Consider the following 8,806-nt stretch of genomic DNA (forward strand, 5'->3'; position numbering starts at 1 on the left):
ATCTCACGGGGAAAGTACCTACCAAGGAAAGCTTCCTTAAACTCCTCCAATTCTATAGGATCCGCTCCCACCGGCCTATTAGCCTTCCATTGAGTGAACCAAATTTGGGCAACATCTTTCAATTGGTAGGAGGCAAGCTCCGCCTTTTCTCTTGAAGTCACCCCCATAGCACTCACTACCTTATACACTTCATCCAAAAATTCTTGGGGATCCTCTCCCACCTTAGAACCTAGAAACACCGGAGGATTCATCCTCACAAAGTCTCTCAACTTAGAGGGATGCAACACGAGGACTTCCCAGGGGGTCACCCATCCTAGTACTACTCTCGCCCAAGCACGCTTAACTTCGGAGTTCTGATGGGATCCGGTGCATTAGTGCTGGTATGATCGCATCCATCATTCATAGCACTCTAAATTCTATTTCACACCTCCTTCCTCCCAACGCCCTAGCCTGCCCCCCACCGACCTAGCCTCCACGCGCACCGACGCATGACGTCGCCCGTCACGCCCATCCTCAACGCCCCCATCACCTGTCCTAACGACGTCGTTACTGCAAAAAATAAATAATAATATTTTTTCAATTACACGACCAAATTTCGACAAAAAGGAGGGATGCAACACGAGGACTTCCCAGGGGGTCACCCATCCTAGTATTACTCTCGCCCAAGCACGCTTAACTTCGGAGTTCTGATGGGATCCGGTGCGTTAGTGCTGGTATGATCGCATCCATCATTCATAGCACTCTAAATTCTATTAAACACCTCCTTCCTCCCAACGCCCTAGCCTGCCCCCCACCAGACCTAGCCTCCACGCGCACCGACGCATGACGCCCCCGTCACGCCCATCCTCAACGCCCCCATCACCTGTCCTAACGACGTCGTTCCTGCAAAAAATAAATAATAATATTTTTTCAATTACACGATCAAATTTCGACAAAAAGGAGGGATGCAACACGAGGACTTCCCAGGGGGTCACCCATCCTAGTACTACTCTCGCCCAAGCACGCTTAACTTCGGAGTTCTGATGGGATCCGGTGCGTTAGTGCTGGTATGATCGCATCCATCATTCATAGCACTCTAAATTCTATTAAACACCTCTTCCTCCCAACGCCCTAGCCTGCCCCCCACCGACCTAGCCTCCACGCGCACCGACGCATGACGCCGCCCGTCACGCCCATCCTCAACTCCCCCATCACCTGTCCTAACGACGTCGTTCATGCAAAAAACAAATAATAATATTTTTTCAATTACACGACCAAATTTCGACAAAAAGGAGGGATGCAACACGAGGACTTCCCAGGGGGTCACCCATCCTAGTACTACTCTCGCCCAAGCACGCTTAACTTCGGAGTTCTGATGGGATCCGGTGCGTTAGTGCTGGTATGATCGCATCCATCATTCATAGCACTCTAAATTCTATTAAACACCTCCTTCCTCCCAACGCCCTAGCCTGCCCCCACCGACCTAGCCTCCACGCGCACCGACGCATGACGCCGCCCGTCACGCCCATCCTCAACGCCCCCATACCTGTCCTAACGACGTCGTTCCTGCAAAAAATAAATAATAATATTTTTTCAATTACACGACCAAATTTCGACAAAAAGGAGGGATGCAACACGAGGACTTCCCAGGGGGTCACCCATCCTAGTACTACTCTCGCCCAAGCACGCTTAACTTCGGAGTTCTGATGGGATCCGGTGAGTTAGTGCTGGTATGATCGCATCCATCTTCATAGCACTCTAAATTCTATTAAACACCTCCTTCCTCCCAACGCCCTAGCCTGCCCCCCACCGACCTAGCCTCCACGCGCACCGACGCATGACGTCGCCCGTCACGCCCATCCTCAACGCCCCCATCACCTGTCCTAACGACGTCGTTCCTGCAAAAAATAAATAATATTATTTTTTCAATTACACGTCCAAATTTCGACAAAAAGGAGGGATGCAACACGAGGACTTCCCAGTGGGTCACCCATCCTAGTACTACTCTCGCCCAAGCACGCTTAACTTCGGAGTTCTGATGGGATCCGGTGCGTTAGTGCTGGTATGATCGCATCCATCATTCATAGCACTCTAAATTCTATTAAACACCTCCTTCCTCCCAACGCCCTAGCCTGCCCCCCACCGACCTAGCCTCCACGCGCACCGACGCATGACGCCGCCCGTCACGCCCATCCTCAACGCCCCCATCACCTGTCCTAACGACTTCGTTCATGCAAAAAAAAATAATAATATTTTTTCAATTACACGATCAAATTTCGACAAAAAGGAGGGATGCAACACGAGGACTTCCCAGGGGGTCACCCATCCTAGTACTACTCTCGCCCAAGCACGCTTAACTTCGGAGTTCTGATGGGATCCGGTGCGTTAGTGCTGGTATGATCGCATCCATCATTCATAGCACTCTAAATTCTATTAAACACCTCCTTCCTCCCAACGCCCTAGCCTGCCCCCCACCGACCTAGCCTCCACGCGCACCGACGCATGACGCCGCCCGTCACCCCATCCTCAACGCCCCCATCACCTGTCCTAACGACGTCGTTCATGCAAAAAACAAATAATAATATTTTTTCAATTACACGACCAAATTTCGACAAAAAGGAGGGATGCAACACGAGGACTTCCCAGGGGGTCACCCATCCTAGTACTACTCTCGCCCAAGCACGCTTAACTTCGGAGTTCTGATGGGATCCGGTGCGTTAGTGCTGGTATGATCGCATCCATCATTCATAGCACTCTAAATTCTATTAAACACCTCCTTCCTCCCAACGCCCTAGCCTGCCCCCACCGACCTAGCCTCCACGCGCACCGACGCATGACGTCGCCCGTCACGCCCATCCTCAACGCCCCCATCACCTGTCCTAACGACGTCGTTCCTGCAAAAAATAAATAATAATATTTTTTCAATTACACGACCAAATTTCGACAAAAAGGAGGGATGCAACACGAGGACTTCCCAGGGGGTCACCCATCCTAGTACTACTCTCGCCCAAGCACGCTTAACTTCGGAGTTCTGATGGGATCCGGTGCGTTAGTGCTGGTATGATCGCATCCATCATTCATAGCACTCTAAATTCTATTAAACACCTCCTTCCTCCCAACGCCCTAGCCTGCCCCCCACCGACCTAGCCTCCACGCGCACCGACGCATGACGCGCCCGTCACGCCCATCCTCAACGCCCCCATCACCTGTCCTAACGACGTCGTTCTGCAAAAAATAAATAATAATATTTTTTCAATTACACGACCAAATTTCGACAAAAAGGAGGGATGCAACACGAGGACTTCCCAGGGGGTCACCCATCCTAGTACTACTCTCGCCCAAGCACGCTTAACTTCGGAGTTCTGATGGGATCCGGTGCGTTAGTGCTGGTATGATCGCATCCATCATTCATAGCACTCTAAATTCTATTAAACACCTCCTTCCTCCCAACGCCCTAGCCTGCCCCCCACCGACCTAGCCTCCACGCGCACCGACGCATGACGCCGCCCGTCACGCCCATCCTCAACGCCCCCATCACCTGTCCTAACGACGTCGTTCATGCAAAAAACAAATAATAATATTTTTTCAATTACACGACCAAATTTCGACAAAAAGGAGGGATGCAACACGAGGACTTCCCAGGGGGTCACCCATCCTAGTACTACTCTCGCCCAAGCACGCTTAACTTCGGAGTTCTGATGGGATCCGGTGCGTTAGTGCTGGTATGATCGCATCCATCATTCATAGCACTCTAAATTCTATTAAACACCTCCTTCCTCCCAACGCCCTAGCCTGCCCCCCACCGACCTAGCCTCCACGCGCACCGACGCATGACGCCGCCCGTCACGCCCATCCTCAACGCCCCCATCACCTGTCCTAACGACGTCGTTCCTGCAAAAAATAAATAATAATATTTTTTCAATTACACGACCAAATTTCGACAAAAAGGAGGGATGCAACACGAGGACTTCCCAGGGGGTCACCCATCCTAGTACTACTCTCGCCCAAGCACGCTTAACTTCGGAGTTCTGATGGGATCCGGTGCGTTAGTGCTGGTATGATCGCATCCATCATTCATAGCACTCTAAATTCTATTAAACACCTCCTTCCTCCCAACGCCCTAGCCTGCCCCCCACCGACCTAGCCTCCACGCGCACCGACGCATGACGCCGCCCGTCACGCCCATCCTCAACGCCCCCATCACCTGTCCTAACGACGTCGTTCCTGCAAAAAATAAATAATAATATTTTTTCAATTACACGACCAAATTTCGACAAAAAGGAGGGATGCAACACGAGGACTTCCCAGGGGGTCACCCATCCTAGTACTACTCTCGCCCAAGCACGCTTAACTTCGGAGTTCTGATGGGATCCGGTGCGTTAGTGCTGGTATGATCGCATCCATCATTCATAGCACTCTAAATTCTATTAAACACCTCCTTCCTCCCAACGCCCTAGCCTGCCCCCCACCGACCTAGCCTCCACGCGCACCGACGCATGACGCCGCCCGTCACGCCCATCCTCAACGCCCCCATCACCTGTCCTAACGACGTCGTTCCTGCAAAAAAAAATAATAATATTTTTTCAATTACACGACCAAATTTCGACAAAAAGGAGGGATGCAACACGAGGACTTCCCAGGGGGTCACCCATCCTAGTACTACTCTCGCCCAAGCACGCTTAACTTCGGAGTTCTGATGGGATCCGGTGCGTTAGTGCTGGTATGATCGCATCCATCATTCATAGCACTCTAAATTCTATTAAACACCTCCTTCCTCCCAACGCCCTAGCCTGCCCCCACCGACCTAGCCTCCACGCGCACCGACGCATGACGCCGCCCGTCACGCCCATCCTCAACGCCCCCATCACCTGTCCTAACGACGTCGTTCCTGCAAAAAATAAATAATAATATTTTTTCAATTACACGACCAAATTTCGACAAAAAGGAGGGATGCAACACGAGGACTTCCCAGGGGGTCACCCATCCTAGTACTACTCTCGCCCAAGCACGCTTAACTTCGGAGTTCTGATGGGATCCGGTGCGTTAGTGCTGGTATGATCGCATCCATCATTCATAGCACTCTAAATTCTATTAAACACCTCCTTCCTCCCAACGCCCTAGCCTGCCCCCCACCGACCTAGCCTCCACGCGCACCGACGCATGACGCCGCCCGTCACGCCCATCCTCAACGCCCCCATCACCTGTCCTAACGACGTCGTTCCTGCAAAAAATAAATAATAATATTTTTTCAATTACACGACCAAATTTCGACAAAAAGGAGGGATGCAACACGAGGACTTCCCAGGGGTCACCCATCCTAGTACTACTCTCGCCCAAGCACGCTTAACTTCGGAGTTCTGATGGGATCCGGTGCGTTAGTGCTGGTATGATCGCATCCATCATTCATAGCACTCTAAATTCTATTAAACACCTCCTTCCTCCCAACGCCCTAGCCTGCCCCCCACCGACCTAGCCTCCACGCGCACCGACGCATGACGCCGCCCGTCACGCCCATCCTCAACGCCCCCATCACCTGTCCTAACGACGTCGTTCCTGCAAAAAATAAATAATAATATTTTTTCAATTACACGACCAAATTTCGACAAAAAGGAGGGATGCAACACGAGGACTTCCCAGGGGGTCACCCATCCTAGTACTACTCTCGCCCAAGCACGCTTAACTTCGGAGTTCTGATGGGATCCGGTGCGTTAGTGCTGGTATGATCGCATCCATCATTCATAGCACTCTAAATTCTATTAAACACCTCCTTCCTCCCAACGCCCTAGCCTGCCCCCCACCGACCTAGCCTCCACGCGCACCGACGCATGACGCCGCCCGTCACGCCCATCCTCAACGCCCCCATCACCTGTCCTAACGACGTCGTTCCTGCAAAAAATAAATAATAATATTTTTTCAATTACACGACCAAATTTCGACAAAAAGGAGGGATGCAACACGAGGACTTCCCAGGGGGTCACCCATCCTAGTACTACTCTCGCCCAAGCACGCTTAACTTCGGAGTTCTGATGGGATCCGGTGCGTTAGTGCTGGTATGATCGCATCCATCATTCATAGCACTCTAAATTCTATTAAACACCTCCTTCCTCCCAACGCCCTAGCCTGCCCCCCACCGACCTAGCCTCCACGCGCACCGACGCATGACGCCGCCCGTCACGCCCATCCTCAACGCCCCCATCACCTGTCCTAACGACGTCGTTCCTGCAAAAAATAAATAATAATATTTTTTCAATTACACGACCAAATTTCGACAAAAAGGAGGGATGCAACACGAGGACTTCCCAGGGGGTCACCCATCCTAGTACTACTCTCGCCCAAGCACGCTTAACTTCGGAGTTCTGATGGGATCCGGTGCGTTAGTGCTGGTATGATCGCATCCATCATTCATAGCACTCTAAATTCTATTAAACACCTCCTTCCTCCCAACGCCCTAGCCTGCCCCCCACCGACCTAGCCTCCACGCGCACCGACGCATGACGCGCCCGTCACGCCCATCCTCAACGCCCCCATCACCTGTCCTAACGACGTCGTTCCTGCAAAAAATAAATAATAATATTTTTTCAATTACACGACCAAATTTCGACAAAAAGGAGGGATGCAACACGAGGACTTCCCAGGGGGTCACCCATCCTAGTACTACTCTCGCCCAAGCACGCTTAACTTCGGAGTTCTGATGGGATCCGGTGCGTTAGTGCTGGTATGATCGCATCCATCATTCATAGCACTCTAAATTCTATTAAACACCTCCTTCCTCCCAACGCCCTAGCCTGCCCCCCACCGACCTAGCCTCCACGCGCACCGACGCATGACGCCGCCCGTCACGCCCATCCTCAACGCCCCCATCACCTGTCCTAACGACGTCGTTCCTGCAAAAAAAAATAATAATATTTTTTCAATTACACGACCAAATTTCGACAAAAAGGAGGGATGCAACACGAGGACTTCCCAGGGGGTCACCCATCCTAGTACTACTCTCGCCCAAGCACGCTTAACTTCGGAGTTCTGATGGGATCCGGTGCGTTAGTGCTGGTATGATCGCATCCATCATTCATAGCACTCTAAATTCTATTAAACACCTCCTTCCTCCCAACGCCCTAGCCTGCCCCCCACCGACCTAGCCTCCACGCGCACCGACGCATGACGCCGCCCGTCACGCCCATCCTCAACGCCCCCATCACCTGTCCTAACGACGTCGTTCCTGCAAAAAATAAATAATAATATTTTTTCAATTACACGACCAAATTTCGACAAAAAGGAGGGATGCAACACGAGGACTTCCCAGGGGGTCACCCATCCTAGTACTACTCTCGCCCAAGCACGCTTAACTTCGGAGTTCTGATGGGATCCGGTGCGTTAGTGCTGGTATGATCGCATCCATCATTCATAGCACTCTAAATTCTATTAAACACCTCCTTCCTCCCAACGCCCTAGCCTGCCCCCCACCGACCTAGCCTCCACGCGCACCGACGCATGACGCCGCCCGTCACGCCCATCCTCAACGCCCCCATCACCTGTCCTAACGACGTCGTTCATGCAAAAAACAAATAATAATATTTTTTCAATTACACGACCAAATTTCGACAAAAAGGAGGGATGCAACACGAGGACTTCCCAGGGGGTCACCCATCCTAGTACTACTCTCGCCCAAGCACGCTTAACTTCGGAGTTCTGATGGGATCCGGTGCGTTAGTGCTGGTATGATCGCATCCATCATTCATAGCACTCTAAATTCTATTAAACACCTCCTTCCTCCCAACGCCCTAGCCTGCCCCCCACCGACCTAGCCTCCACGCGCACCGACGCATGACGCCGCCCGTCACGCCCATCCTCAACGCCCCCATCACCTGTCCTAACGACGTCGTTCCTGCAAAAAATAAATAATAATATTTTTTCAATTACACGACCAAATTTCGACAAAAAGGAGGGATGCAACACGAGGACTTCCCAGGGGGTCACCCATCCTAGTACTACTCTCGCCCAAGCACGCTTAACTTCGGAGTTCTGATGGGATCCGGTGCGTTAGTGCTGGTATGATCGCATCCATCATTCATAGCACTCTAAATTCTATTAAACACCTCCTTCCTCCCAACGCCCTAGCCTGCCCCCCACCGACCTAGCCTCCACGCGCACCGACGCATGACGCCGCCCGTCACGCCCATCCTCAACGCCCCCATCACCTGTCCTAACGACGTCGTTCCTGCAAAAAATAAATAATAATATTTTTTCAATTACACGACCAAATTTCGACAAAAAGGAGGGATGCAACACGAGGACTTCCCAGGGGGTCACCCATCCTAGTACTACTCTCGCCCAAGCACGCTTAACTTCGGAGTTCTGATGGGATCCGGTGCGTTAGTGCTGGTATGATCGCATCCATCATTCATAGCACTCTAAATTCTATTAAACACCTCCTTCCTCCCAACGCCCTAGCCTGCCCCCCACCGACCTAGCCTCCACGCGCACCGACGCATGACGCCGCCCGTCACGCCCATCCTCAACGCCCCCATCACCTGTCCTAACGACGTCGTTCCTGCAAAAAATAAATAATAATATTTTTTCAATTACACGACCAAATTTCGACAAAAAGGAGGGATGCAACACGAGGACTTCCCAGGGGGTCACCCATCCTAGTACTACTCTCGCCCAAGCACGCTTAACTTCGGAGTTCTGATGGGATCCGGTGCGTTAGTGCTGGTATGATCGCATCCATCATTCATAGCACTCTAAATTCTATTAAACACCTCCTTCCTCCCAACGCCCTAGCCTGCCCCCCACCGACCTAGCCTCCACGCGCACCGACGCATGACGC

General features: G+C 51.7%; 26 non-coding genes across 26 annotated transcripts; all 26 read right to left on the reverse strand.

The window, feature by feature from the left end:
* Positions 1 to 275: 275 nt before the first annotated feature.
* On the reverse strand, positions 276 to 394 carry LOC125808136 (5S ribosomal RNA). Its single transcript, XR_007441687.1, has one exon. It is a non-coding gene; the product is annotated as a 5S ribosomal RNA (ribosomal RNA).
* Positions 395 to 608: 214 nt separating this feature from the next.
* LOC125808158 (5S ribosomal RNA) lies at positions 609 to 727 on the reverse strand. Its single transcript, XR_007441708.1, has one exon. It is a non-coding gene; the product is annotated as a 5S ribosomal RNA (ribosomal RNA).
* A 214-nt stretch (positions 728 to 941) lies between these two features.
* Positions 942 to 1,060, reverse strand: LOC125808148 (5S ribosomal RNA). The gene has a single exon (XR_007441698.1). It is a non-coding gene; the product is annotated as a 5S ribosomal RNA (ribosomal RNA).
* A 213-nt stretch (positions 1,061 to 1,273) lies between these two features.
* Positions 1,274 to 1,392, reverse strand: LOC125808159 (5S ribosomal RNA). Its single transcript, XR_007441709.1, has one exon. It is a non-coding gene; the product is annotated as a 5S ribosomal RNA (ribosomal RNA).
* A 212-nt stretch (positions 1,393 to 1,604) lies between these two features.
* Positions 1,605 to 1,723, reverse strand: LOC125808157 (5S ribosomal RNA). The gene has a single exon (XR_007441707.1). It is a non-coding gene; the product is annotated as a 5S ribosomal RNA (ribosomal RNA).
* A 213-nt stretch (positions 1,724 to 1,936) lies between these two features.
* On the reverse strand, positions 1,937 to 2,055 carry LOC125808156 (5S ribosomal RNA). Its single transcript, XR_007441706.1, has one exon. It is a non-coding gene; the product is annotated as a 5S ribosomal RNA (ribosomal RNA).
* A 213-nt stretch (positions 2,056 to 2,268) lies between these two features.
* LOC125808162 (5S ribosomal RNA) lies at positions 2,269 to 2,387 on the reverse strand. Its single transcript, XR_007441711.1, has one exon. It is a non-coding gene; the product is annotated as a 5S ribosomal RNA (ribosomal RNA).
* Positions 2,388 to 2,600: 213 nt separating this feature from the next.
* LOC125808163 (5S ribosomal RNA) lies at positions 2,601 to 2,719 on the reverse strand. The gene has a single exon (XR_007441712.1). It is a non-coding gene; the product is annotated as a 5S ribosomal RNA (ribosomal RNA).
* Positions 2,720 to 2,932: 213 nt separating this feature from the next.
* On the reverse strand, positions 2,933 to 3,051 carry LOC125808137 (5S ribosomal RNA). The gene has a single exon (XR_007441688.1). It is a non-coding gene; the product is annotated as a 5S ribosomal RNA (ribosomal RNA).
* A 212-nt stretch (positions 3,052 to 3,263) lies between these two features.
* Positions 3,264 to 3,382, reverse strand: LOC125808138 (5S ribosomal RNA). The gene has a single exon (XR_007441689.1). It is a non-coding gene; the product is annotated as a 5S ribosomal RNA (ribosomal RNA).
* A 214-nt stretch (positions 3,383 to 3,596) lies between these two features.
* On the reverse strand, positions 3,597 to 3,715 carry LOC125808139 (5S ribosomal RNA). Its single transcript, XR_007441690.1, has one exon. It is a non-coding gene; the product is annotated as a 5S ribosomal RNA (ribosomal RNA).
* Positions 3,716 to 3,929: 214 nt separating this feature from the next.
* Positions 3,930 to 4,048, reverse strand: LOC125808140 (5S ribosomal RNA). Its single transcript, XR_007441691.1, has one exon. It is a non-coding gene; the product is annotated as a 5S ribosomal RNA (ribosomal RNA).
* Positions 4,049 to 4,262: 214 nt separating this feature from the next.
* Positions 4,263 to 4,381, reverse strand: LOC125808141 (5S ribosomal RNA). Its single transcript, XR_007441692.1, has one exon. It is a non-coding gene; the product is annotated as a 5S ribosomal RNA (ribosomal RNA).
* A 213-nt stretch (positions 4,382 to 4,594) lies between these two features.
* LOC125808142 (5S ribosomal RNA) lies at positions 4,595 to 4,713 on the reverse strand. The gene has a single exon (XR_007441693.1). It is a non-coding gene; the product is annotated as a 5S ribosomal RNA (ribosomal RNA).
* A 213-nt stretch (positions 4,714 to 4,926) lies between these two features.
* LOC125808143 (5S ribosomal RNA) lies at positions 4,927 to 5,045 on the reverse strand. Its single transcript, XR_007441694.1, has one exon. It is a non-coding gene; the product is annotated as a 5S ribosomal RNA (ribosomal RNA).
* A 214-nt stretch (positions 5,046 to 5,259) lies between these two features.
* LOC125808161 (5S ribosomal RNA) lies at positions 5,260 to 5,377 on the reverse strand. Its single transcript, XR_007441710.1, has one exon. It is a non-coding gene; the product is annotated as a 5S ribosomal RNA (ribosomal RNA).
* A 214-nt stretch (positions 5,378 to 5,591) lies between these two features.
* On the reverse strand, positions 5,592 to 5,710 carry LOC125808145 (5S ribosomal RNA). The gene has a single exon (XR_007441695.1). It is a non-coding gene; the product is annotated as a 5S ribosomal RNA (ribosomal RNA).
* A 214-nt stretch (positions 5,711 to 5,924) lies between these two features.
* On the reverse strand, positions 5,925 to 6,043 carry LOC125808146 (5S ribosomal RNA). Its single transcript, XR_007441696.1, has one exon. It is a non-coding gene; the product is annotated as a 5S ribosomal RNA (ribosomal RNA).
* Positions 6,044 to 6,257: 214 nt separating this feature from the next.
* On the reverse strand, positions 6,258 to 6,376 carry LOC125808147 (5S ribosomal RNA). The gene has a single exon (XR_007441697.1). It is a non-coding gene; the product is annotated as a 5S ribosomal RNA (ribosomal RNA).
* Positions 6,377 to 6,589: 213 nt separating this feature from the next.
* On the reverse strand, positions 6,590 to 6,708 carry LOC125808149 (5S ribosomal RNA). Its single transcript, XR_007441699.1, has one exon. It is a non-coding gene; the product is annotated as a 5S ribosomal RNA (ribosomal RNA).
* Positions 6,709 to 6,921: 213 nt separating this feature from the next.
* Positions 6,922 to 7,040, reverse strand: LOC125808150 (5S ribosomal RNA). Its single transcript, XR_007441700.1, has one exon. It is a non-coding gene; the product is annotated as a 5S ribosomal RNA (ribosomal RNA).
* Positions 7,041 to 7,254: 214 nt separating this feature from the next.
* Positions 7,255 to 7,373, reverse strand: LOC125808151 (5S ribosomal RNA). Its single transcript, XR_007441701.1, has one exon. It is a non-coding gene; the product is annotated as a 5S ribosomal RNA (ribosomal RNA).
* Positions 7,374 to 7,587: 214 nt separating this feature from the next.
* LOC125808152 (5S ribosomal RNA) lies at positions 7,588 to 7,706 on the reverse strand. The gene has a single exon (XR_007441702.1). It is a non-coding gene; the product is annotated as a 5S ribosomal RNA (ribosomal RNA).
* Positions 7,707 to 7,920: 214 nt separating this feature from the next.
* LOC125808153 (5S ribosomal RNA) lies at positions 7,921 to 8,039 on the reverse strand. Its single transcript, XR_007441703.1, has one exon. It is a non-coding gene; the product is annotated as a 5S ribosomal RNA (ribosomal RNA).
* A 214-nt stretch (positions 8,040 to 8,253) lies between these two features.
* On the reverse strand, positions 8,254 to 8,372 carry LOC125808154 (5S ribosomal RNA). Its single transcript, XR_007441704.1, has one exon. It is a non-coding gene; the product is annotated as a 5S ribosomal RNA (ribosomal RNA).
* Positions 8,373 to 8,586: 214 nt separating this feature from the next.
* LOC125808155 (5S ribosomal RNA) lies at positions 8,587 to 8,705 on the reverse strand. Its single transcript, XR_007441705.1, has one exon. It is a non-coding gene; the product is annotated as a 5S ribosomal RNA (ribosomal RNA).
* Positions 8,706 to 8,806: the final 101 nt, after the last annotated feature.

This window comes from Solanum verrucosum, unplaced genomic scaffold, assembly GCF_900185275.1.
Source record: "Solanum verrucosum unplaced genomic scaffold, falcon-dt-bn FXZP01000903.1, whole genome shotgun sequence".
NCBI classification, from domain to species: domain Eukaryota; kingdom Viridiplantae; phylum Streptophyta; class Magnoliopsida; order Solanales; family Solanaceae; genus Solanum; species Solanum verrucosum.